Source organism: Mobula birostris, chromosome 1 (genome assembly GCF_030028105.1).
Source record: "Mobula birostris isolate sMobBir1 chromosome 1, sMobBir1.hap1, whole genome shotgun sequence".
In the NCBI taxonomy this organism is placed as follows: Eukaryota; Metazoa; Chordata; class Chondrichthyes; order Myliobatiformes; family Myliobatidae; genus Mobula; species Mobula birostris.
The window spans coordinates 4,278,772-4,304,995 of NC_092370.1; the positions used below are offsets into that span (position 1 = coordinate 4,278,772).

The 26,224-nt window shown below is 45.5% G+C and overlaps 1 protein-coding gene across 1 annotated transcript in view; it reads right to left on the reverse strand.

The window, feature by feature from the left end:
- The window catches only part of plekhf2 (pleckstrin homology domain containing, family F (with FYVE domain) member 2), a 40,252-nt gene extending 15,142 nt beyond the window's left edge, over positions 1-25,110 (reverse strand). The window contains exon 1 of the mRNA XM_072251718.1: positions 24,899-25,110. The gene's annotated coding sequence lies outside the window, so the exon portion shown is untranslated. The remainder of the gene's footprint in view (positions 1-24,898) is intronic.
- Positions 25,111-26,224: the final 1,114 nt, after the last annotated feature.

Below are 26,224 nucleotides of genomic sequence, written 5' to 3' on the forward strand. Positions count from 1 at the left end.
GAAACAAAGAACCCGTTCAAAGAAAACATCAAACACCCAACGTGCAAGAAAAAAAGAACAAATCATGCAAACAGCAAAAAAATGAGCAAAAAAAGCTCAGAATACAAAACATCAAACCACAAAGCCATTGAAATAGTGTAGGAATATTCCGTTTGAGAGGGATAATAAATTGAGAGCGTTAGTCCATTGTACATGACCTATCAGCGGCTATAACCAGAGCATCAATCATGAGTTAAATAGCAGGGAAGGTTCAGGGATAAAAGGGAGACACTGCCTAGTGGAGCAGTCATTGATGGAGTGATATGAGGCAGAGTGGGAGGGCTTTGGCTCATTCAGGCTTCGGCGATAACGGGTCAAGGCGAGGCAAGTTACCTGTGAGGAATAGAAACAGGAGGTATGTCTGTGAGGCCGGTGTTCTGTACTGGGTGTCAGATGTGGGATGTCTGGGAGACTCCTAGCCTCCCAGACGGCCACAACTGCGCCAGGTCTGTCGAGCTGCAGCTCCTTCGGGACCACGTTAGGGAACTGGAGATGCATCTCGATGACCTTCGTCTGGTCAGGGAAAGTGTGGAAGTGATAGAGAAGAGCTATAGACAGGTAGTCACACCAGGGCCTGGGGAGACAGGTAAGTGGGTAACAGTCAGGAGAGAGAAGGGCAGGAGTCAGATACTAGAGAGTACCCCTGTAGCTGTACCCCTTAAGTACAATAAGTACTCTTGTTCGAGTACTGTTGGGGGGGCAGCCTAACTGGGGGAAGCAAAAGTGGCCGTGCCTCTAGCACAGAGTCTGACCCTGTGGTTCAGAAGGGTAGGGAAAGGAGGAAGGCAGCAGTGATAGGGGGTGAGACCCTTCTTCAAGACTGGAAAGGAGGGGAAAGATAAGGTGGGAGGGGGAAATCCTCCATCAGGACTAATCTTCAATTCATCTGGAAACTTGCTAACCCACCCATCTACATCACTTTGAGGCTCTGGCACCAATCCCTACAGAACACCACTGGTTACAGACCTCCAGCCAGAATAAGACCCCTGAACCACTGCCTCGGTCTTCCACAGGCAAGCCCATTTGGAATCTAAATTACTGAATCACTATGGATCCTATGTCTTGTAATTTTGAATTAGACCACCTTGAGGAACCTGGGCTCCAAAAGAACCCCAATAATGCAAGAGATTAACTCAGGTGAGAGGATATGGTATCAGTACACAAATCAGCAGCAACATAAAGTGGGGTTTCTTTACTGAGACTGGCAAAAGTAGGTAAACACTCCACAGGAACTGGAGGTTAACCACTGTTCACCATTCTGGCTCAGGAGCAAAAATAACATTTACATCTTAAAGCTAACAGGAAGTTACAGCACAGACAAAATATAATATGGTACTATCATTTGAAAATCAAAATCAGGCTTAAAATCACCAGTGTATGTCATGAAATGTGTTGTTTTGTGGTAGCAGTACATTGCAAATCAAGAAATATAGATAAAAAAATAATTTTTTACCCTTCACCCTGCCTTGTGTAGCTGGATCCTGGACTTCCTGTCAGATTGCCGGCAGATGGTAAGAATGGGCTCCCTCACCTCTGTCCCTCAGGGCTGTGTCCTAAGTCCCCTCCTTTACTCTCTGTATACCCAGGACTGTGTCGTCATCCACAGCTCCCATCTGCTGATTAAATTTGCTGATGACACTACACTGATTGGCCTAGTCTCAAATAATAACGAGGCAGCCTACAGAGAAGAAGTCATCATCCTGACACAGTGGTGTTAAGAAAACAATCTCTCCTCAATGTCGCAAAAACAAAGGAGCTGGTTGTGGACTACAGGAGGAATGGAGACAGGCTAACCCCTATTGACATCAATGGATCTGGGGTTGAGAAGGTGGACAGCTTTAGGTTCCTTGGCATACACATCACTAAGGATCTCACATGGTCTGTACATACTGGCTGTGTAGTGAAAAAGGTACAACAGCGCCTCTTTCACCTCAGATGGGTGAAATTTGGCATGAGTCCCCAAATCCTGAGAACTTTCTCCAGGGGCACGATTGACAGCATTCTGACTGGCTGCATCACTGCCTGGTATGGGAACTGTACTTCCCTCAATCACAGGACTCTGCAGAGAGTGGTGCGGACAGCCCAGCGCATCTGTAGTTGTGAACTTCCCACTATTCAGGACATTTACAAAGACAGGTGTGTAAAAAGGGCCCGAAGGATCATTGGGGACCCGAGTCATCCCAACCACAAACTGTTCCAGCTGCTACCATCTGGGAAACGGTATCACAGCATAAAAGCCAGGACCAACAGGCTCTGGGACAGCTTCTTCCACCAGGCCATCAGACTGCTTAGTTCATACTGACACAACTGTATTTCTAGGTTATATTGACTATCCTGTTGTACATATTATTTATTATAAATTGCACATTTAGACAGAGATGTAACATAAAGGTTTTTACTCCTCATGTATATGAAGGATGTAAGTAAGAAAGTCAATTCTATTCGTGCAAAAAGGAAAACAATACTGAGACAGTGTCTATGAGTTCAGTGTCCATTGAGAAATCTGATGGCAGAGGGAAGGAAATTGTTTCTGTAACATTCAGCATGTGCCTTCAAGCTCCTGTACCTCCTCCTTGATGGTAGCAATGAGAAGAGTGCATGTCCTGGGTGATGAGGTCCTTAATGAGGTTGCTGTTTTTTTGCGGCATTGCCTTTTGAAACCTCAAAACGGAATCTCAAAATGGCAGCATCTATCATTTATCATTGATAAAATAACGTAATAATTGTAAAGTAGCCAAGTGTGAAGTGGTGAATCTTGGTACATGACTAAGTTTCCACTTACTCCTGAGAGAAAGAGGGAAACCAGAGCTTAAATTTGGCAACAACATTAAAATAAGCAATCCCTTGTTTTCAGGCTCTGTTTCTGAGATCAGTCCACAAGACATAGAGCAGAGTTGATGGGCAAATTCTGCTCCTATCATTTGATCCTGGTTGATTTAGTACCCCTCTCAACCCCATTCTCTTGTCTTCTCCCCATAACCTTCAACACCCTGATTAATCACGAACCTATCAACCTCTGCCTTAAATACACCAAATCACTTGTCCTCCACAGCCACCTGTGACAATGAATTCCATAGATTCAACACCCTCTGGCTAAGAAATCTTTCCTCATCTCTGTCCATTAATTCTGAAGCTGTCCCCCTCTGGTCCTAGGTTACCCCCAGATTACCCCACTATAGGAAACATCCGTTCCACATCCAAACACTGATTCTCTCCCTTCCCCCGGCGAGTCAGAAATGAACAATTTCAATGATTAACAGTAACACGTAGAGGACTGTGCAGAAGTCAGGCACCCTATCTATATGTATGCCTGCTGAAGGGTCTAGGCCCAAATCATTGACTGTACTCTTTTCCACAGATGCTGCCTGGCCTGCAGAGTTCCTCCAGCATTTTGTGTGTGTGTTGTCTGGATTTCCAGCATCTGCAGATTTTCTCAATTATATGCCTAAGACTTTTGCACAGTCCTATTCATTTAGTCTTCCTGTGTAGTTACAATGGTAGAGAATCACAATCCAAAATTCTAATGGTCTTAAAGAGTTTTGTCTTGTCAGTTTCTAAAGTAAATCTCTGAAGTGCACTGTGAAGCAGCAGCTACATTTTAAAAACAGCAGTGCATTGAGACGCATTCAGGGCAGTACGTTTTGGAATAATTAAGCAGCTGCCCCAAATAAACGAAGTTTCATGAGAAGAGTGAAAAAGGTATCAAAAGTCAAACTGTTTAACTGAGTTACAAATTATATATTTAAATTAAACAAATGAATGAGCATCCATCAGAGATCCCCACCATTCAGGTCATGCTCTCTTCTCATCGCTGCCATCAGGAAGGTACAGGAGCTGCAGGACTCACACCACTAGGTTCCAGTACAGTTATTACCCCTCAACCATCAGACTCCTGAACTAAACTCACCCCATCATTGAACTGTTCTCACAACCACTCAAGGATTCTTCATCTTGTGTACTTTAATAATAAATTTACATTTGAACTTTGACATGGTTGGATGATGAGGAAAGTTCAGATGGGAAAGGCGTGTATCCATTAAGAGTTTAGGTTGATTTACTATATTTATTTTGAACATTGAGCAGTAGGAGGGAGGGGGGGGAAGGAGGGGAAGCAAACAGTTTTTAACATCCACACAATGGTAGGAAAAGAACATTGAACAGTACAGGTCCTTCAGCCCACAATATTGTGCTGACCTTTTGATCTACTCCAACATCAACCTAACCGTTCCCGCTCACCTTGTCATCTCTGTTTCCATCATTCATGTGCCTTACATGGCCCTAATTCATTTGCCTCTACTAGCACCCCTGGCAGGGTTCTATGCACTCACCACTCTGATGTGACCCAGCTATACTTTCAACAAATCACTAAAATTATACCCCTTGGTATTAGCCATCTCCACCCAGGAAACTGCTAACACCCTTGATCAACACTCATCATGTACAACTCTATCAAGTTACCTCTCATCCTCCTTCACGCTAGTGAGAAAAGCCCTACCTCACAAGACATGCTCTCTAATCCAAGCAGTACCCTTGTAAATCTCTTCTGCATCATCGCTACAACTTATATATCCTTCCTATAATAAGGAGACCAAGTGTGGACTAACCAGGTTTACCAGAACCTTTTCAAATGCTTTCCTAAACTCCATTTCCACCACATCCACTGCTCTGGTTTCAATGTTCTTCATCACATCCACAAATAATTCAATTAGCCACAGGAATGTGAAATTCATTACAACATTGAATGACTGATACAGACAAGGTAGAAAGCTGTGAGTTTGAGAACGTAAAAATGGGAGAGACAGTTTCGACAAATTACCTAAAATGGTTTAATTTTAATCATTTGAAAGTTAACCAAGTTGTCACCTGGTTGAAATGTGCACTTCCTAAGTACTAACACACCCAAACCACAAGCACTTAAAATAGATCAGTGAAACTACTTCAAAGCACAGAAAAAAAACAGCCTATCATGATCCAGCAACCAAAAACAACTCGACTTGAGTGGTTAAAAAAATCTAATTGCTTTTTATACAATTAGCTCATTATTAACTTCAGAGGGAGGAAACTGGAGGTCCATGAGCCAGTCCCCGTTGGATCAGAGGTGGAGAAAGTCAGCAACTTGAAATTCTTTAGCGTTATCATTTCAGAGGACCTGTCTGGGCCCAGCACACAAGTGCAATTACGAAGAAAGTGTGGCAGCACCTCCACTTAAGAGTTTGCAAAGATTCAGCTTGTTATCTAAAACTTTAACAAACATCTACAGATGTGTGGTGGAGAGTACATTGACTGGCTGCATCGTACTGGTATGGAAACACCGATGCCCTATGATCTCAGGATTGCATATGGTGACAAATGTACTTTGAACTGTGCTGGATAAGCCCCTTCAAGATGACAGGAGGTGACAGGATTGCTGGAGAAGTCTCATCCATGCACGTGACAGGCTCTGCACCATCAGAGGCTGCAAAGCGGTCACAATAGTAGTGGACTGGAAAGAGATGAGTCAGGTTGGGTAAAAAGGTAATAGTGGCTTATGGAAACAGTATACCTCATCCTTAAAGAGAATAGTAAATTATTGAGGCAGCGTTCATTGCCCAGAGCTAGAACTGAATTTATGCTTTTTTAAATGGAACTTAAGAGGGTGAAAAAAAGGACCCAATTGTCATGATCCATAAAGAGGTATGAACAAGTTTTGTACATGTATAGGATCTAGCATTTAAATTAGCAGACAGATCAAAGTTAAAATCTGTAAGTAAAGCCATGAGTGAAGTTAGAGATTCAAGATTGTTTAATGTCATTTCCAGCACAAAAATGTAAAGGAGAATGAAATAATTGTTACTCCAGATCTGATGCAACACAAAAAATACACGTAAGATAAAGATGGAATAATAAAAAAGCAATAAAGAAATAAATAGACAAGATAATTTCTATACAAAGATTGATTGTATGATCATTGAGGAGCATTTGATGGATCTGGGCCTGTACTCACTGGAGTTCTGAAGAATGAGGGGATCTTACTGAAACCTTTTGAATGTTCAAAGGCCTAGCTAGAAGGGATGTGGAGAGAATGTTTCCTATAGTAGGGGAGTCGAAGACCAGAGGACACAGCCTCAGAATAGAGAGGAGCATCCATTTGGAACAGAGATGAGGAGGAATTTCTTTGGCCAGAGGGTGGTGAACCTGTGGAATTCGTTGCCACAGGCATCTGTAGAAGCCAGGTTAGTGGGTCTATTTAAGGCAGAGGTTGATAGGTCATTGATTTGTCAGGGCATTCCTTGCCCATTCTCCTAATCTGTCTAAGTTCTTCTGCATTCTACCCATTTCCTCAGCACTACCTGTCACCAATCTTCGTATTACCTGCAAACTTGGCAACAAGGCCATCTATTCCATCATCTAAATCATTGGTATACAGCATAAAAAGAAGTGGCCCCAACACTGACCCCTGTAGAACACCACTAGTCACTGATAGCCAACCAGAAAAGGACCCTTTTATTCCCACTCGCTGCCTTCTACCAATCAGCCAATGCTCTAACCATATTAGTAACTAATTAGTTCCTATTAACTTAGTAAACAGTCTCATGTGTGGCACCTTCTCAAAGGCCTTCTGAAAGTCCAAATATACAACATCCACTACATCCCCTTTATCTATCCTACTTGTAATCTCCTCAAAGAATTCCAACAGGTTCATCGGGCAGGATTTTTCCTGAAGGAAACCATGCTGACTTTGTACTACCTTGTCCTGTGTCACCAAGTACTCCATCACCTCATCGTTAACAATTGACTCTAACATCTTCCCAACCACTGAGGTCAGGCTAACTGGTCTATAATTTCCTTTCTGCTGCCTTCCTCCTTTCTTAAAGAGTGGAGTAACATTTGCAATTTTCTAGTCCTCTGGCACCATGCCAGAGTCCAATGATTTTTGAAAGATTATTTCTAATGCTACCACAATCTCTAACACTATCTTTTTCAGAACCCTAGGGTGCAGTTCCTCTGGTCCAGGTGACTTACGTACCTTTAGGTCTTTCAGCTTTTTGAGCACCTTCTCTCTTCTAACAGTAACTGCATCTTCACACACTACAACATCAGGCATACTGCTAGTATCTTCCAGTGAAGACTGATGATTTTAAAGATTAATTTTATTTGTCACATGTACATTAAAACATGGGGTGGATGAGGTATCCAGGGAAGGGTAGTACGTCTGGTGAAGGGGCTTGTCATGTCCATTCTGGGGCAGCTCACTCAGCTTTGGTCTCCATTGGCTCCAAGTAGCTGTTTGCACGTGACAGTGGCCACACGACAGTAAGTACATCACTTTGACAGGTGGCTAAACCAGGTGAGAGTAGTTGGTGCGCCTCCTACCCCAGTGAGATAGGGGCATACCTGAACTAGCATTTGAAGTCAGCTCCAGAGGACCAGTTGGATGTGATCTACAGCGAGATCCAGTGGCTAGGAAGGTGGTTCTGCAATACTTCATGAAAAGCAAAGGTTATGACAAAGCACAGGAGTCATGGTCATCCACTCCAACCAAGGAAGATCCCAATTTGGGACGACAACTTGCACCACTGGACCCCGACTTCCAAGGTCAAGAAAGTGGAACTGCCCCAGTGCAACAGTTTTTCCACTTTAAAAACTCTTCCACAAGTTCCCAGTCATTGTCGGACATGACAGACAACCACCATCATATCAAAACATACAGTGAAAAAACATACACCTCCAGAATGTAGGAGCAAACAGGAGCACCCAGAAGAACCCCACGTGGTCAAAGGGAGAACATACAAACTCCTTACAGACAGCAATGGGAATTGAACCCTGATCAGTGGTGCTGTAAGGGTGTAAGACTGCTAAGCTATCATGTACTAGACATGGAAAACTGAACTCAAGCCAACACTGTTAGTTATGACATGCAATAAATCAGAATCATAACGAAAACCTTCATGGAAAAGTGGGCAGATCACTCAGGCACACTGGCTGAAGGAACACGGCCACAATGGCAAGGTTAATTTTCAGAGATTGACAGACTATAATTAATGCCATTATTTCAGCTGGAATTAATAAAAGTCAAGTCTGAGTTTTGCCTCGATTTAGCACAGACAACAATTCCATGCCAGTCAGTGAAGCAGCAGTAAGTGACTTATCATTCACTGGCACAACTGAAATGTGGTATTGCCACCATCTATCTACTATAGACTACAGGAGGAGGAAACCAGAGGTCCATGAGCCATTAGGTGATCAGAGGTGGAGTTTAACCTTAAATTCCTTGGTGTTGTCAGAAGATCTGTCTTAGGACCAGCAAATAAGTGTCATTACAAAGAAGGCACGGCAGTGCCTCTACTTTCTTAGAAATTTACACAGATTCAGCATGTCATTTAAAACTCTGTACAACTTTCAGATCAGTTGCATTTGAGCCTGCTATGGAAACACCAATGCCCAGGAATGAATAAAGTCTACAGAGTGCTGGATACAGCCCGGTCCATCACAGGAAAAGCCCCATCTACAACAAACACCACCACAAGAAAACACCACCCATCATCAAGGATCCAGGCCATGCTCTCTCTTCGCTGCTGTCATCAGGAAAAAGGTACAAGAGCCTTAGGTCCAATGCCACCAGGTTCAGAGAGGTATTACCCTTCAACTATCTTGAACCAGTGTGGATAACTTCATTCCTCTCAACACTGAACTGACTCCACAACCTATAGACTCAATATCAGGTTATGAGACTACTGAACTCCCTGTAATCACCTTGGTCTCATCATGTATGAAGCATTAATAGTGTTATATATGCAAGAAATTCTGTAGACACTGGAAACCCAATACAAAAATGCTGGAGGAACAGGCAGCATCTATGGAGATGAATAGACAGTCGACACTTCGGGTCGAGGCTCTTCTCAGTGGAGACCAATAGACAGTTATTTATTCATTATAACAGTATTATACTTTTTACTTTTTAAACGTGCTGTAAATGCACCTTACGTTCAATGTCAATCTTCTGGAAGCTATTTTATGAATTTGTGGTGATATTACTTTGCATTGCGTGAGTTATATGTACTGTGTTATGCACCTCGGTCCAGAGGAATGTTCTTTCATTTGCAGTGTACAAGTGTTCAGTTAAATGACAATAAACTGAACTTGAAAATGAATTACGGTAATGCATGGTGATTTATATGTACCTTGATAATAAATTTACTCTGAACATTGGTTTATTGCCCATTAGTAACGTAGGCTCTGGATCATCTTGAGGAAATAGTCCAAGGTCAACCCGATTAGCGTACATACTGTCAAACTGTGGCTAAATAAGGAAAGTCTGCATACATCCAAAAGATTGGCAAATGGGAGAATTTCAAAGCACCCAATTGCTTCATGATCAGTGTCCGGTAAGTACTTTGTTGCCTATATTAAACAGGGAATAATGGAACTCGTGCCTTCAAATTAACAGAAGATTTAATACAGGAAATTAATCAACAAGCCGCCATTCTGCCTGTCAATACATTTACTGTTCATCTTCACTCTTCTGTGCTTCAAGTATGCACATCATGGCAACAAACAACTGCAATGTGTTTAACTTCGACATTGTTGAGATTTTGTCAAAATACTCTGCAGTCTCAGCAAATAAGGAGCATTTGATGGCTGAACCTACACTCACTGGAGCTTAGGGGAAAAAATCCTCTCCACATCCACTCCATTTAAGCCTTTCAATAGTCTTGATTCACATTTATAGAGCATGGCGAGCAGTTTTGGGCGCCTTATCTAAAAAAAGATGTGCTGATTTTGGATAAAGCCCAGAGGAGGTTCACGAGAATGATTCCGGAAATGAAAAGGTTAACTCATTGAAAACTATCACATATTGAAAGGTTGACTGAATGTGGAGAAAATGTTTTCTATGCTGGGGGAGCCTAGGACCGGAGGACCACAGCCTCATAACTGGGACAGATCCATTTAGAACAAAGATGAGGAGGAATTTCTCCAGTGGGTGGTGAATCTGGAATTCATTGCCACAGATAACCATGGTTCTTAATTAGTAAGGGCATTAAACATTATGGGGAGAAGGTAGAATAACGGGGTTCGGAGGAATAATAATCAGACATAATGGAATGGTGGAGGAGACTCGATGGGCAAACTGGCCTAATTCTGCTCCTACAGTACATGCCTCAGACTTCGGTATTGTAATTATATATTTTGTACCGTATTGCATGATATGAGAGCAATGATAAACCAGATTCTGATATGGAACTCTATTGTGGACTGAGAGTGGAAAAGGGGTAGGGAGAGGGGAATCATGGTTGAGAAAAGGGGAAGGGAGAGGGAAAGAGCAGGAAGAACCAGAGAAACCATCTGTAATGATCAATAAATAAATTGTTTGCAATCAAATGATCTTGCCTGGTGTCTCAGGACTGGGTGTCTACACCCATGTCACCCCTACTCTTCTGCCACCTGTCCCACACCCAACCCGCAGGACTCCAGCCTCACCATTCCCAACATTCTTTGCTCCCACCATATTTACGAACTTGCTCTCTGCTCCACATTGACAAATACAATACTGTGCAAGTGTTAGGCACCTTAACTATGTACATGTGCTAAGACTTTTGCACAGTACTATAAGACTTCTTGTCAAATTCATACATTACAACACGTCATAATATTTTCACAAGTGAGATGAAGCCATGACCATATTGTTAAACACTGGACAAAAATATGATAGAGTCATAGAAAAGTACAGCACAGAAACAGGCCCTTCAGCCCATCTAGTCCATGGCAAGCCATTTGAACTGGAGGTTCCTGACAGTAGGTCAGTTTGAATTCGAGGCAGTGCAGTCTTTTGCCTGGACCATTTGAATAGCACTGGGTTCCAGCCTGAGTTACAGTTTAAAGATCCGAGGTGAAGGAGTGAGTAATCCCCAGTGCTGACCACAGCCATGCTTCTCCACTGCTCTGTAGAGAATGAGGCCTTTAAGGAAGGCCTTGTTAATAATTAGTTCAGGTAACGGGCCAAAATTTTAAGATGGTAAATGACAAATTTATAATTAACGTGAGTAAATACTTCCTACACGGTTGTATTGGGTATATATTTGTGGATAAGAAAACCTTGGAAGTGATTTAACAATCACCTGCTGGGGAAATGCCACCCGTTGTTACAAGGAAGGTTCTCCTCCATGATCCTGACCACAGTTTACATACTGCCAAAAGCCGTCATAAGACCATAAGATACCGGAACAGAATTTGGCCTAGCGAGTCTGCTCCGTTATGTCACCATGGCTGATCTACTTTCTCTCTCAGCCCCAAGATCCTGCCTTTTCCCTGTATCTTTTCATGCCCTGACTAATCAAGGCATGGACTTTATCAATCTCTGCCCAATGACGTTAATCAGACACACATGATATTAAATGCCACCATCACCAAACAAGCAGTCCACCCTGATGTATTTCAAAACTTAGTCGGCGACTGCAATCAGGCTTGTTTGAAGAAATCTTTGCCTATTTATCATCAGCGTATAAACTGCAGCATCAGGGATCCCAGCACACTGGACCACTGCTCTACTATGATTTGGAATGCCATAGATGGCATTTTGGGAAATCTGATCACTTGGCTGTCTGCTTTTTACCTGTGTACAGGCAGAGGCTAAAGAGCAAGGCTCCAGTGCTCCAGTGATAGGGACAACAAAGAGGTGGTCATGGGAGGCAGGTGAGCAGCTACAGGATGGCTATGAGTCGGTGGACTGGGCCACGTTCATGGACTCATCAGAGCATCAAACTGAATAAACCGTGATTGTCATGGACTTTATAAAACATTCGCAAACAATAGTGTCCTCAGAAAATCAGTGTTCCCCAATCAGAAGCCCTGGTTGAACCATAAGAATCGCAGTCTGCTGAGACCCAATTAACGGCATTCAGATCTGTCGACCAAGTAAGGTACAAGAAGTCCAGGAATCCAACTCTGATATGAAGTGGTAATTCTGGATTGAACTTGGATCACTGAAGGACGCTCGACAGCTGTGGCAGGGCTTGAGTGCCATCACCTCCTACAGAGAGAAACCAAGTGACATCGGTGGCAACAAGGCTTCGCTCCCAGATGAGCTCAATGCCTTCTGTGATCAACCTTGACCAAAAAAAATGGAGGCTCAATCACGAACTTCTACAGCCCCTGTTAGCCCTGTGATTTCAGTCTCTGAAGCTGATGTGACAGCATCCTTCAGGAGGGTGAACCCACGGAGAGAGTCTGGCCCAGATGGGGTACCAGGCCAAGTACGAAAGACCTGTGCTGATCAACTGGCTGGAGTGTTCACCGACATCAATAACCTTTCGCTTTAGCAATCAGAGTTCCCACCTCCTTCAAGCAGCTTCAATCACACCTAAGGAGCCTAAGGAGAACGTGGTGACCTGCCTCAATGACTATTATCCAGTAGCACTTACATCCAGTATGCTGGAGGTGTTCTGAGAGGCTGGTGATGAAACATATCAACTCCAATGAGAAATGACTTGGATCCAAGAGTTTGATTAATGACACAGGATTTCTGTGGAGCTCCTGGCATTTTCTAACCTGTTTATTTTGTTTCCCACCACGAAGCACATCTTTCCAGTGGCTATCCATTTTAATTCCCACTTCCCATCCCCATTCTGACATGTCAGTCCATGGCCTCCTCTACTGCTGCAATGAGGCCACACTCAGGATGCAGGAGAAACACCTTGTATTCCGTCTGGGTAGTCTCCAACCTGATGGCATGAACATTGATTTCTCAAACTATCACCTCCCTCTGGTGCTCCTTCCCCTTCACCTTCCTCCATGGCCTCTGCCCTCTGCTCTCTGCTCTCAGATCCCACTTTCTCCAGCCCTTTATCTCTTTCAGCAATCGACTTCCCAGCTCTTTAGACCAGCTCCACCTCCCCCAGTTTCATGTATTACCTACTACCTTGTATTTCTTCCTCTCCTCCCCCCCCTACCCCCCCCCCCCACCTTTACTCTGACTTCTCATCCTTTTTTTCTCCAGTTCTGATGAAGGGTCTCGGCCCAATACGTTGACTTTCCACAGATGCTGCCTGGTCTGCTGATCCTTCCAACATTTTATGTGTGTCGTTTGAGTCTTCAGCATCTGCAGATTTCCTCTTGTTTATTTTGTTTTGATTGGGATTCTTAATCAATCGACATCAAAGATCCAAAGTACATTTATTCTCAAACTATGTACTGAGTATGCAACCCTGCGACTCTTCTTCTCACAGTCACAAAACAAGAAACACCATGTAACCCATTCAAAGACAACAAACCCCCATTGTACCAAAAAAAATCACACAAATGGCAGAAAAACACCATATAAGACATCAACCCAAGTCATCGAAAGAGTCCAGAAATACCTCAGTTCAGTTCAATCTAACGCTGTACCATACATTAACTTCAGGCCATTGAGTCAGTCTGCCCCTATGAAAATAGCAGGAAAAAAAAGCAACCAGAAACACATCATAACGTGTATGACATAAACAGCATCGATTAAACCTTGCCAGAGAGACAGAGAGACAAGCTCGCTTAATCAGCCCAAAAACATGCCACCAAAATGTAGATCACGGGCTCCAACAGTAGCAGAACCACATTTGAAAGATAATTTGTGGTATCTTTGGACATGGATTCTCAGCTACTATTATTCTGTACAGAGCTCAATCATAAATTAATAGAATTCTATTTATAGCAGCATGGTGGTTTTTAGTGGGGAATAAACAAAAGCACAGTGTGTGGGGAAGCTTTAAATTCTTTATTACTCTCTTAAATATCCAACAATAGAGCAATACATTCTCTTACAATATACTGTTCTTTGCTAGATAGCAAAACTGTGCTCTAGCTCAGTCAAGGATGTACCTGTTTTCATTGTGTGAAAAAAGATTCAAGATTATTTAATGTCATTTCAAGTACATAAGTGTAAAGGAGAACAAAATTGTTACTCCAGATCTGATACAGCACAGAAAATAAATCAAGGAACACAATATTAAAAAAATCTTTAAATATAAAATACAATAAAAAAATCAGTTTTAGTTTTAATGTTAGACATGAGCTTGTGCTTAGAGCAATCTGTCTAGCCACTATAGTCCCAAATCCTTAATATTAGTGTTTTTAAACCACACTTTCTATAGAAAGAATGACGCTGTTCACTTTTTAAATGTTTTCAGCTAATCTGAGCTTTGGGACCAGGGACAGGAGGCCTTGAGGTAGCCTTTCCTGGAGTTGTAGGCCTGTGTGTGAGTTGGTGGAAATATGGGAAACAAGCTTATTTTCCTGCTGTCTTGGTTTACACCATAAGGCATAGGAACAGAATTAGGCTATTTAAGTCTATTGAGTCTGCTCTGCTTTAAATATACCCAATGACCTGTCTTGTTTTTGTTGTTGCCATGTTCTGTGTCGTTCTGCTGAACGTGGTGGGCGTGCTATGCTGGCAGTGAAATGTATGGTGATACCTCTGACTGTCCTCAGCACAGCCGTGGGTCTGTTGGTTAACACAAAAGACACATTTCACTGTATGTTTTGATATACATGTGATAAATCTGAATTTAAGTTACCTGCAGAAAACAATTGTACTACTTTTAATCAGCCCATTAGTGCATCGATGGTAGGGATAGAGGACGGCTTTTCAGCATAAAAATTAAAATGTTTTTTTATGATGCTGCATGTAATGTTCACGTCGAGTTATAACTTGTATTGAGTATATTTTTGCAACCAAAGTTAATGCTGTTGGCCCTGGCTCAATTCTAGCATTCCTTAGTGTAATAGGGAGGGGTTCAAATTCCTTTTGGAAAATAGAACACAATGTTCATGCAGATGCTTCTCAGCTGAGGAAATATTAGTGTACTGTTAGACATGCTGTGTTTCCAATACAGCATTATCTCAAAGCTTGGCCTGTCTCCTCATGACACTGTTTTGAATTACAAGGGTATTAGTTAACTCTCCCAATATTTATCACTGAATCATTCTTGACCGGAAAATCTGCTATATGCAATTCGGCTGTTAATTGTTTGATTATTGCACCAGGAAATGCATTTAAAATAGGTACCTATAAAATGCTTTACTATGAGGGATATGCAAAAAGGACAAATAATTTGTCTTTATTAAATCAAAGTATAGAGTACAAGATACACACGTAATGCTGCAGCAGGACTAATGAAGGGTCTCAGCCTGAAACATAGACTGTTTACACTTTTCCATAGATGCTGCCTGACCTGCTGAGTTCCTCCAGCATTTTGTGCAGGTTGCTCTGGATTTCCAGCGACTTCAGATTTTCTCGTGATTGAGTACAGGAGATGGGATGTTACACTGAAGTTCTATAAAGTGTGGGTGAAAGATGAAATGTTTAAGGGGACACAAAGGGAAACCTCTTCAATCAGCGGGTCATGAGTGTAGAATGAGCTGCCAGCACAAATGGTCCGTGTGAACTCGATTTCAATGTTTAAGGGAAGTTTGGATAGGTACATGGATGGTAGGGGTATGGTCTGGGTGCAGATCGATGGGAGTAGACAGCTTCTAAAGTGATTACTTCAGTTTTAAAAAAAAAACACATTCATAAAACAGTAAATTAAGCTAAGGTATCTTTCTCCTCATTCGCTGTATTATCAATTCAATACATCTCTTAAGATGTATCGACATATTTCTTCATTAAACAAAATACTGACGAAACATGAGACGATTTTATCAAACTCCTTAAGTTAGCCATTGTCTGTTTAATGCCACACTCCAGCCACCCAGGTGCACACTACCCATTTTATTCTCTTGTACAATCTGGGTTTCAAATTGGGCTAAAATAAGTTCTAATCCTGATAACATTATGATCACTCTTCCAAAAAAAGCCCCTCAAGCAGATGATCAATTAAATCTCTCTTATTACATGACCTGTACACTTTACCCCTGTTGCTGCTGCATTGGTTTTCTACACAGTAAGTAGGCTTCCATGGAGTTCTTACACAAAAGTCCAAGTCTTCTGCAGTTCCCTGACAGGGAAATGAGAGAAAGGGAGAGGACCAGGATCAGGCAGTCAGATTGGGATCAGTATAAGAGCTGCCAACTCTCTTATATACTCCTCCTCCCTCCACACAATCACTCCTCACAATCACTCCTCACATGGCTTGCCTTCTCCATCTCTCCGGTATAGCTCCTCACAATTACCCTTGCTAGAACTTCCTAAATTATAAAAATGCTTTACATGACTGTTTCTCCAGTCAACTTGATATTTTTGTCGTTAGTTCTAAATCTGATAATCTGGCTCAGAGATAACTGTAATCGCAAAGGAACCTTGGGTCACCCAGCATAGTAGCTTACACCACCCACTTCCTAACTGTGCAAAGGTCCTCGAAGTACCATTGCTTTCTTACCACCAGATAACTTCACACCCATAACCTAAATCCCAACAATCTTAGGCTAACTACATTTACTAGTTCTTTGCAAAGCTGAATTCTCAATGTCTCTCTGTGAATGAAAACGGGAAAAGAGAATCAGATAATTAAAACCTGACACCATCACCATGAGTTAAATCTTTCTGTGGTGAAATTTTTGATCTCACACCCACTAGAGAAATGATACACAAAATTGTTTCATAACTTGCACTAAGCTGTGCTATATGAGGGCTCTGGTGGTCAGGATCTACCATGGACATTGTGTCCCAGCTGTCTACATGATACGCAAGCCAGGTCAGTACAATATGGAGAGCAAGCTGTTGCCCACGGAGCAGAACAGCAGAGACCAATACAGTTTAGTACCAGCAGTGTCGCAGGAGTTGCCAGTCAGCACTGAACTCAATGGAGCACTGCCAAAGGTACTCCAGCTAGGGATTTTTCCTCAGGGTTTACTTCTGAACCCTTCCCACGAGTGGGTAAAGCCACAAGGCAATGGAGATTTGAGATCAGAGTTTTCCTTCTCCTAAATGAGCTGCGAACCACAGATGACGAGGCCCATCTGCCAGAAGTGACTGGTTTTAGGGCATCAGTATCCCGCCTTTTCCCCTTCTCCCATCAGTAGAAACAGTTCCATCAGGCTTAGAAACTATGCCACATGTAAAGGCCAGGAGATGGACTTGGTTCTCAGAGGTTATTTGAGAGCCTCGGGAGAATATAAAAGGTAGTGAAAGCTTGTCCCCAATTAAGATAACCTTAAGGAACCTCTGTGCTATATACAAGTTCTACATAAAGTAGAAATTAGAATATAGAACATCACAGCACAGGTCCTTCAGCCCATAATGTTGTGCTGTCCTTTTAACATACTCCAAGGTCAATCTAACTCTCCCCTCCTGGGAATGGGGCCCGCTCTCAGGGCCTCGTGACCAGCTGCTTTTTGATATCCCAAGGACGCGGCCTAGAAGACTAGCGTGCCTTCAGGGTTCCAGGATTTCATGGCTCTGGGGACGTGCTGATTCTAGGCCGGTGCCTCAGACTGATGCATTACGGGATCTGGAGTAGCAGGTTAGCTGCCGTGGGTTGCATGCCCCGGACAGCAGCATCTTTTTGGTGCCCACTCTCTGGGTGCAGAACTTGGAAAAAGCGATGCAACAGGCTTTTAACGCAATAAATCAGTGAGTTATTTGTCATATCTCCCCTCTCGTTGTGAAACGGAGACATCTCTTTTTCCCTTATTAGGGAGAGAGAGAGCCTGGTGAACGAGTAGTTTGTGGGGTACTGCAAGTCTGTGTCTTTACTGATACTTTGCTGCACACTTGAGTGCTCGATGGAAGGTGCTGATGCTTTTTTGCTGGTGCGAGTGGGGGGGTTGTTGACTTGTTGCTGCTTGTGTGTGGGAGAGGGGCTTTGGGGTTCTAACGTTTAACTGTCATTCATTCTTTGGGGTACTCCTGTTTTCGCGAAGAAAAAGAATTTCAGGAAGTATATTGTCTAAATTTCTCTGACATTAAGTGTACCCATCGAAACATACTGAAACTTTCAACCAATCATTGCACTGGTCAACTTACTGTAACATTTCCATACAAAATCTGTCCTTCTTTTCCCACCAATCTGCATAATGCCACACTTAATTGTGTTCACTGATGACCAAAAGTTTGAGTTTTTCAAACATTGTTATACTTGATTCAGTGACGTCCAAATACAAGTTTATGTTTGTTACCTATGAACTAATAATATTAGGAGGCTCTCCTTGGCAAGCTGGCTGGTGGCATAGTGGCATCAGTGCCGGACTTCTGAGTTCGAATCCAGCCGGCTCCCTTGCACGCTTTCCATCCGTGCTGGGTTAAGCATCGAGCTAGCAACTCAGCCTCGTAAAAATAAGAAAGCCTGCTAAAAAACGCTGTCATGACGGCGTTCCGGTGACTCTACTTGGAGTTAAGGGCTTTATTCTTCTTCTTCTCCTTGGCAATCTACAACTGAACTGTTTCAGCAAAACACAACACTATCAAATTGCAGGTTGAAAAGCACACTATTCTTACCATGGGCAATAGCAGAAATAGGATCACTATCTCCAAAATGCTTTCTCACTGAGAGATCTGACAACTGACCAGGTTAATTTCCCAATACCAGATCAAGTACACCTCTCCTCTTGTAGGCTTATCCACATATTGTGTCAAGAAACCTTCTTGAACATACCTAACAAACTCCACCCCATCTAAACCCCTCGCTCTTGGGAGATGCCAATCGATATTCAGGAAATTAAGATCTCCCACCACAACAACTCCTTTCCAGAATCCGTCTCTTTATCTGCTCCTCGATGTCCCAGTTACTATTGGGTGGTCTACAAAAAACACCCAGTAGAGTTATTGATCCCATCCTGTTCCTGATTTCCACCCAGAAACTCCACAGACAATCCCTCCATGACTTCCTCCTTTTCTGCAGCCGTGACACTATCTCTGATCAACAGTGCCACAACCCCACCTCTTTTGCCTCCCTCCCTGTCCTTTCTGAAACATCTAAAGCCTGGCATTCGAAGTAACCATTCCTGTCCCTGAGCCATCCAAGACTCTGTAATGGCCACAACATCATAGCTCCAAGTACTGAACCACGCTCTAAGCTCATCCGTTTTGTTCATGGTGCTTCATGCAGTAAAATAGACACATCTCAAACCATCAGTCTGAGCGCGTCCCTTCTCTATCACCTGCCTATCCTCCCTCTCGCACTTGTCTCCAAGCTTTCTCTATTTGTGAGCCAACCACCTCTTCCTTCGTCTCTTCAGTTCAGTTCCCACCCTCCAACAATTCTAGTTTAAACCCACCCCAATATCCTTAGCAACCTCCCCACCAGGATATTGGTCCCCCTCGGATTCAAGTGCAATCTGACCTTTTTGTACAGGTCACTCCTGCCCCAAAAGAGGTCCCAATGATCCAGAAATCTGAATCCCTGCCCCTTGCTCCAATCCCTCAGCCACGCATTTATCCTCCACCTCATTCTGTTCCTATACTCACTGTCAGATGACAGGCAGTAATCCCGAGATTACAGCCTTTACAAATTACATTACAACTTAAAAGACTCTACTGAAATATTTAACTGCAAAATGTTTCTATCCATTGAAACTGAAACCAATTTGCTCAATCTTTGTTTATCATTTAAATGTACCATCATTTGCATTGGTTTATTGCTTGTGTTGTGTGCCGTGTCGTGTCCACAACTCTGCAGTTTCATGCTGTCATGTACAGAGTAACTGCCGTATCAAGCTGTGATGCAACCAGACAGCACCTATGGAAAAAAGTAAACAGTCAACATTTCAGGCTGAGAACCTTCATCAGGACTAGGGAAAAAAAAGATGAGAAGTCAGAGTCACCTTTTTTTCTCTAGTCCTGATGAAGGGTCTCGGCCTGAAACGTCGACTGTACTTTTTTCCCATAGACGCTGCCTGGACTGCTGAGTTCCTCCAGCACTGTGTGTTGCTTGGATTTCCAGCACATGCAGATTTTCTCTCGCTTGTGATGCATCCGGACTGAATGTTTTCTATGGTGCATCGATAAATAATTGACAAGAATTGACAGGGACATACTAAATTCCTCTAGCCTCCTGTCAAAGTAGAGGTGTTGGTTAGCTTTCTTGGCCATGATAGCAACATGGTTGGGCCAAGATAGGCTAGTGATGTTCACACCAAAAAACTTGAAGTTCTTAACCCCATTGATACAGACAGGAGAATGTGCACTGCCCCCTTTCTGAAGTCAATGAGAAGCTCTTTTGTTTTGCTGACATTGGGGAAATGGGTGTTGTGATGACAACATGTTACTGAGCTCTATGCAATAATCTGACTCAGGGTTATTTGAATGTAGCCCATTACAATGAAGTTAGAGCAAAATGTGTCCACAGAGTCATGAGTGTACAAGGAGTAGGAGGGAGGGCTGTGGAAACACCATCATTTATGATCTATTTAGAGATACAGCGGGGAGCCATGCTGTCCAGCCTAATCACAGGACAATTTACAATGACCAAAAACAGTAGGTCTTTGGAATGCGGAAGGAAAACGGAGCATTCAGTTCACAGGGAGAACATACAAACACCTGACAGACAGCACTGGCATTGAACTCCAACACCCCAAGCTGTAATAATGTCGCACTAACCCCTATGCTACTCTAATTCAAAACTGACATGAACAGATTTCTGTTCAGGAAGTTCAGTTGTGATCCTGCAGAACGGTGGAACAGCTGGTAAGTTAAATAATGTGCTCTCATATTTTAAAGAGCTTAATTTCAACCCAGTTCAGATGAAATGGTTTTGTAATACAGTTTTAAAATAGAATTATAAATGTTCTCATCAATAAATGAGTCTGAATAAGCAATAACCAAAAATAAAGCACTACAAGGTTTAACATACGATGTGTGTTTGGCAGCTTTGGGCCTGCACTCACTGGAATTCAGAAGAATACAGGGAATCTCAGTGAAACCTACCGAATATTGAAAGGATTAGATAAAGTGGATGTGGAGAGGATGGAGATCCTCTGGTGGGGGTATCCAGAACTAGAGGGCACAGCCTCAAAATTGAGGGGCAACCTTTTAGAACAGAAGTAAGGAGGAATGTTTTTAGCCAAAGAGTGGTGAATCTGCCACAGACTGTGGTTGAGGCCAGGTCTGTGGGTAGAGTATATTCAAAGTGGAAGGTGATAGATTCCTGACTGGTTGGAGCATTAAGGGATATGGTGAGAGGGCAGGTGAACGGGGTTGAATGCGATCCGGGATCAGCCAAGATGAAATAGAGGAGCGGATTTAATGGGCTGAATGGCCTAATTCTGCTCCTATGTCTTACGGTCTTATCATACAGTGCCAACTAACCGTACATCAGAGCAATCATAAACGAACCATCACAGGCATTTGAACAGGAACAGATCATCAAAATACTTAAACATGTCCAATATTCAATCTATAACTTCCAAGTTCAAGTTTTTTATCATACAACTGTACACATGTATACTGCCAAATGAAATGTTAGTCTGACCAGAGTGCACAAGAGTACGTACAACTCACACACAAAGTTATATTACCACAAATAAATACATAAAATGTATTACAGAAGATTGACATTTAGCATAGGATGCATTTATGATACAAATTAAAATATAAATAGTATAACGCTGTACACGTGATGAGACCTGGGTGGTGGCAGGGAGTTCAGCAGTCTCACGGCCTGGGAGAAGAAGCTGTTTCGCATCCTAATGCTACATACCTCCTGGCTGATGGTTGGGGATCAAAGAGATCGTGGGACAGATGGGAGGGATCATGGACAATTCTGAGGGCAGATTACCTGTCATGATACAAAGGTTCCATGAGGTCCTAATTTTCCATTTCAACTGACTGACTGTTCAAAAATTTCAAATTCCTAATATTACCTTTGTGTAAATGTGATACAAATGTGGAATTCATTGCCACGGGCAGCAGTGGAGGCCCCATCACTGAGCATACCTAAAGCAAAGGTTGATAGGCTCATGGCTAGTCAAGGCATCAAAAGACACAGGGAGAAGGCAGAAGAATGAGGTTGAGAGGGGTAACAAATCAGCCATGAGTCATGGCTGAATGGCCAGAATCCGCTCCTCAATTTGTTTGTGATACCCAGAAATCTGACTCAAAACCCTCCTGCAACAGCTGATTCAGAGGAAGGAACACTGCCACAATAATGTACCTTCCCTAAGCGAAATATGTCTTTTTAAAAATTTTATTTCAACTGTTTGCCTAATAGAAGTGTCAGCTGATTTGACTACATTAGATACAAGCACCAAATGTAAACAATTCTAGTGTACGACAACCTGTATAATGAACAGCAGCTCACAATACCAGTCTGGTGAGAAAGCACACACCCAGAAATAAAGTGAAGTTCAAGTTCACACAACCAGACCCAAAATATGAAAACTTGGGAGGGGCTCACAGACATCAAGGTGAAACTTCAGTCACTAGAGTAAAAGTTTATGCTCAAGACTAGTAATTATCACCTTTTGGCTATATTGCAAAACTCCAATGTAAAAACTATTAGTACAGTGACAGGAGAGGGTGGGCAGTGTCGGGGACACGGGTACAGTGACAGGAGAGGGTGAGGAGTGTCGGAGACATGGGTACAGTGACAGGAGAGGGTGGGGAGTGTCGGAGACACGGGTACAGTGACAGGAGAGGGGTGGGGAGTGTCGGAGACACGGGTACAGTGACAGGAGAGGGGTGGGGAGTGTCGGAGACACGGGTACAGTGACAGGAGAGGGTGGGGAGTGTCAGGGACAGGGGTACAGTGACAGGAGAGGGTGGGCAGTGCCTGGGGACACAGGTACAGTGACAGGAGAGGGTGGGCAGTGCCCGGGGACACAGGTACAGTGACAGGAGAGGATAGGGAGTGTCAAGGACACGGGTACAGTGACAGGAGAGGGTGGGCAGTGCCCAGGGACACGGGTACAGTGACAGGAGAGGGTGGGCAGTGCCCAGGGACATGGGTACAGTGACAGGAGAGGGTGGGCAGTGCCCAGGGACACGAGTACAGTGACAGGAGAGGGTGGGCAGTGCCCAGGGACACGAGTACAGTGACAGGAGAGGGTGGGCAGTGCCCAGGGACACGGGTACAGTGACAGAAGGTGGGCAGTGCCCAGGGACACGGGTACAGTGACAGGAGAGGGTAGGCAGTGCCCAGGGGCACAGGTACAGTGACAGGAGAGGGTGGGCAGTGCCCAGGGACACAGGTACAGTGACAGGAGAGGGTAGGAAGTGTCAGGGACACGGGTACAGTGACAGGAGAGGGTGGGCAGTGTCAGGGACACGGGAACAGTGACAGGAGAGGGGTGGAGAATGTCGGGGACACGGGAACAGTGACAGGAGAGGGTGGGCAGTGCCCAGGGACACAGGTACAGTGACAGGAAAGGGTGGGCAGTGTCGGGGACACGGGAACAGTGACAGGAGAGGGTGGGCAGTGTCGGGGACACGCGAACAGTGACAGGAGAGGGGTGGAGAGTGTCGGGGACAGGGGTACAGTGACAGGAGAGGGTGGGCAGTGTCGGGGACACGGGAACAGTGACAGGAGAGGGTGGGCAGTGTCGGGGACACGGGAACAGTGACAGGAGAGGGTGGGCAGTGTCGGGGACACGCGAACAGTGACAGGAGAGGGGTGGAGAGTGTCGGGGACAGGGGTACAGTGACAGGAGAGGGTGGGGAGTGTCGGGGACACGCGAACAGTGACAGGAGAGGGGTGGAGAGTGTCGGGGACAGGGGTACAGTGACAGGAGAGGGTGGGCAGTGTCGGGGACAGGGGTACAGTGACAGGAGAGGGTAGGAAGTGTCAGGGACACGGGAACAGTGACAGGAGAGGGTAGGAAGTGTCAGGGACACGGGTACAGTGACAGGAGAGGGTGGGCAGTGTCATGGACACGGGAACAGTGACAGGAGAGGGACGGGAGTGTCGGGGACACGACTGGGGTTAAGGAACCAGAACAGCGGGAGCACTGACAGTCGGAAGGAGTGGAAGAGACCGGCGATGATGTGGGGAGGGTCCGGGGCTGCCCAGCTCCAGCCGCGCGGTTGTTATTCGTTCAATCGAACCAGAAGCACCACGAGCTCCAACGTTAACGATCCCGCCCCGGCCATTCTTCACCACCCAAACGGTGAAATGCCAGCCGTTACTCCCTGCGTCCGGGGGCCCGGAGCAGGAACCGCCGCCGCCAGCATCTCGGCAGCCCCGGAGCCGCCGCCAACAGCCCCGGAGTTGTCCCGGAGCCGCCGCCAACAGCCCCGGAGGTGTCCCGGAGCCGCCGCCAACACCCCCGGAGGTGTCCCGAAGCCGCCGCCAACAGCCCCGGAGTTGTCCCGGAGCCGCCGCCGCCAACACCCCCGGAGGTGTCCCGGAGCCACCGCCAACACCCCCGGAGTTGTCCCGGAGCCGCCGCCAGCAACACCCCCGGAGGTGTCCCGGAGCCGCCGCCGCCAACAGCCCCGGAGGTGTCCCGAAGCCGCCGCCAACACCCCCGGAGGTGTCCCGGAGCCGCCGCCAACACCCCCGGAGGTGTCCCGGAGCCGCCGCCAGCAACACCCCCGGAGGTGTCCCGGAGCCGCCGCCAACACCCCCGGAGGTGTCCCGGAGCCGCCGCCGCCAACAGCCCCGGAGGTGTCCCGGAGCCGCCGCCGCCAACAGCCCCGGAGGTGTCCCGGAGCCGCCGCCAACACCCCCGGAGGTGTTCCGGAGCCGCCGCCAACACCCCCGGAGGTGTCCCGGAGCCGCCGCCAGCAACAGCCCCGGAGGTGTCCCGGAGCCGCCGCCAGCACCCCCGGAGGTGTCCCGGAGCCGCCGCCGCCAACACCCCCGGAGGTGTCCCGGAGCCGCCGCCGCCAACAGCCCCGGAGGTGTCCCGGAGCCGCCGCCAGCAACAGCCCCGGAGGTGTCCCGAAGCCGCCGCCAACAGCCCCGGAGGTGTCCCGAAGCCGCCGCCAACACCCCGACACCTCAGTCACATACGGCCCCCTCGCTCGGAAACTCACCATTGACTTCGTCAAGCCCTCGCTCGCTGTCTGCCGTACTGGCTCCACCCGGGAACTCGGCTCCGGCTCCCGGTCCCGGTCCCGGTCCCGGATCCTTCTCCTCCCCCGGCGGCTCCCAATATGGCGTCGAGAGGATCGGTAGCGGGGTGGCGAGCGCCCGTGCGTCGCCCGCGACGTGGGCACGCAATTCCCAACCGCCCGACGTAAACGGGAGGGAATCCTCCCGCCTCACGTGAGGATAACGTCATTCCCACTCCACCTTCTCGTATCGACCCACATCCACGCATGTGCAGCGCCGCACACCGTGGAAACGTCCGTTCGGCCCGACTGGTCTATGCTGTTCCATTTCTCCTTTGCATCCATCACGATCACTACGTACGCAGGGCTCTTAGCATTGTCAATAATCCCTCCCATTTGACCAACAATCTCCTTGACTGCTACCATCAGGCAGGAGGTATCTAGCATTGGGACAAGGACTGCTCGGGAGGGAAACAGCTTCATCCCTCAGATTATAAAACTTCTGAACTCTGCCACTAACAAACAACAGGAATTCTGCAGATGCTGGAAATTCAAGCAACACACATCAAAGTTGCTGGTGAACGCAGCAGGCCAGGCAGCATCTCTAGGAAGAGGTACAGTCGACGTTTCAGGCCGAGACCCTTCGTCAGGACTAACTGAAGGAAGAGCTAGTAAGAGATTTGAAAGTGGGAGGGGGAGGGGGAGATCCAAAATGATAGGAGAAGACAGGAGGGGGAGGGATAGAGCCAAGAGCTGGACAGGTGATTGGCAAAAGGGATACGAGAGGATCATGGGACAGGAGGTCCGGGAAGAAAGACAAGGAGGGGGGGGACCCAGAGGATGGGCAAGGGGTATAGTCAGAGGGACAGAGGGAGAAAAAGGAGAGTGAGAGAAAGAATGTGTGTATAAAAATAAGTAACAGATGGGGTACGGGGGGGAGGTGGGGCATTAGCGGAAGTTAGAGAAGTCGATGTTCATGCCATCAGGTTGGAGTCTACCCAGACGGAATATAAGGTGTTGTTCCTCCAACCTGAGTGTGGCTTCATCTTTACAGTAGAGGAGGCCGTGGATAGACATGTCAGAATGGGAATGGGATGTGGAATTAAAATGTGTGGCCATTCTGCCACTACCCAGGTCTCATCACGTATGAAAAGCCACTAGAGTTATACTGCAAACACGAGGAAATCTGCAGATGCTGGAATCTCAAGCAACACACATAAAAGTTGCTGGTGAACGCAGCATCTCTAGAAAGAGCTACAGTGGATGTTTCGGGCCGAGAATCTTGGTCAGGACTGTCTAGAAAGAGAC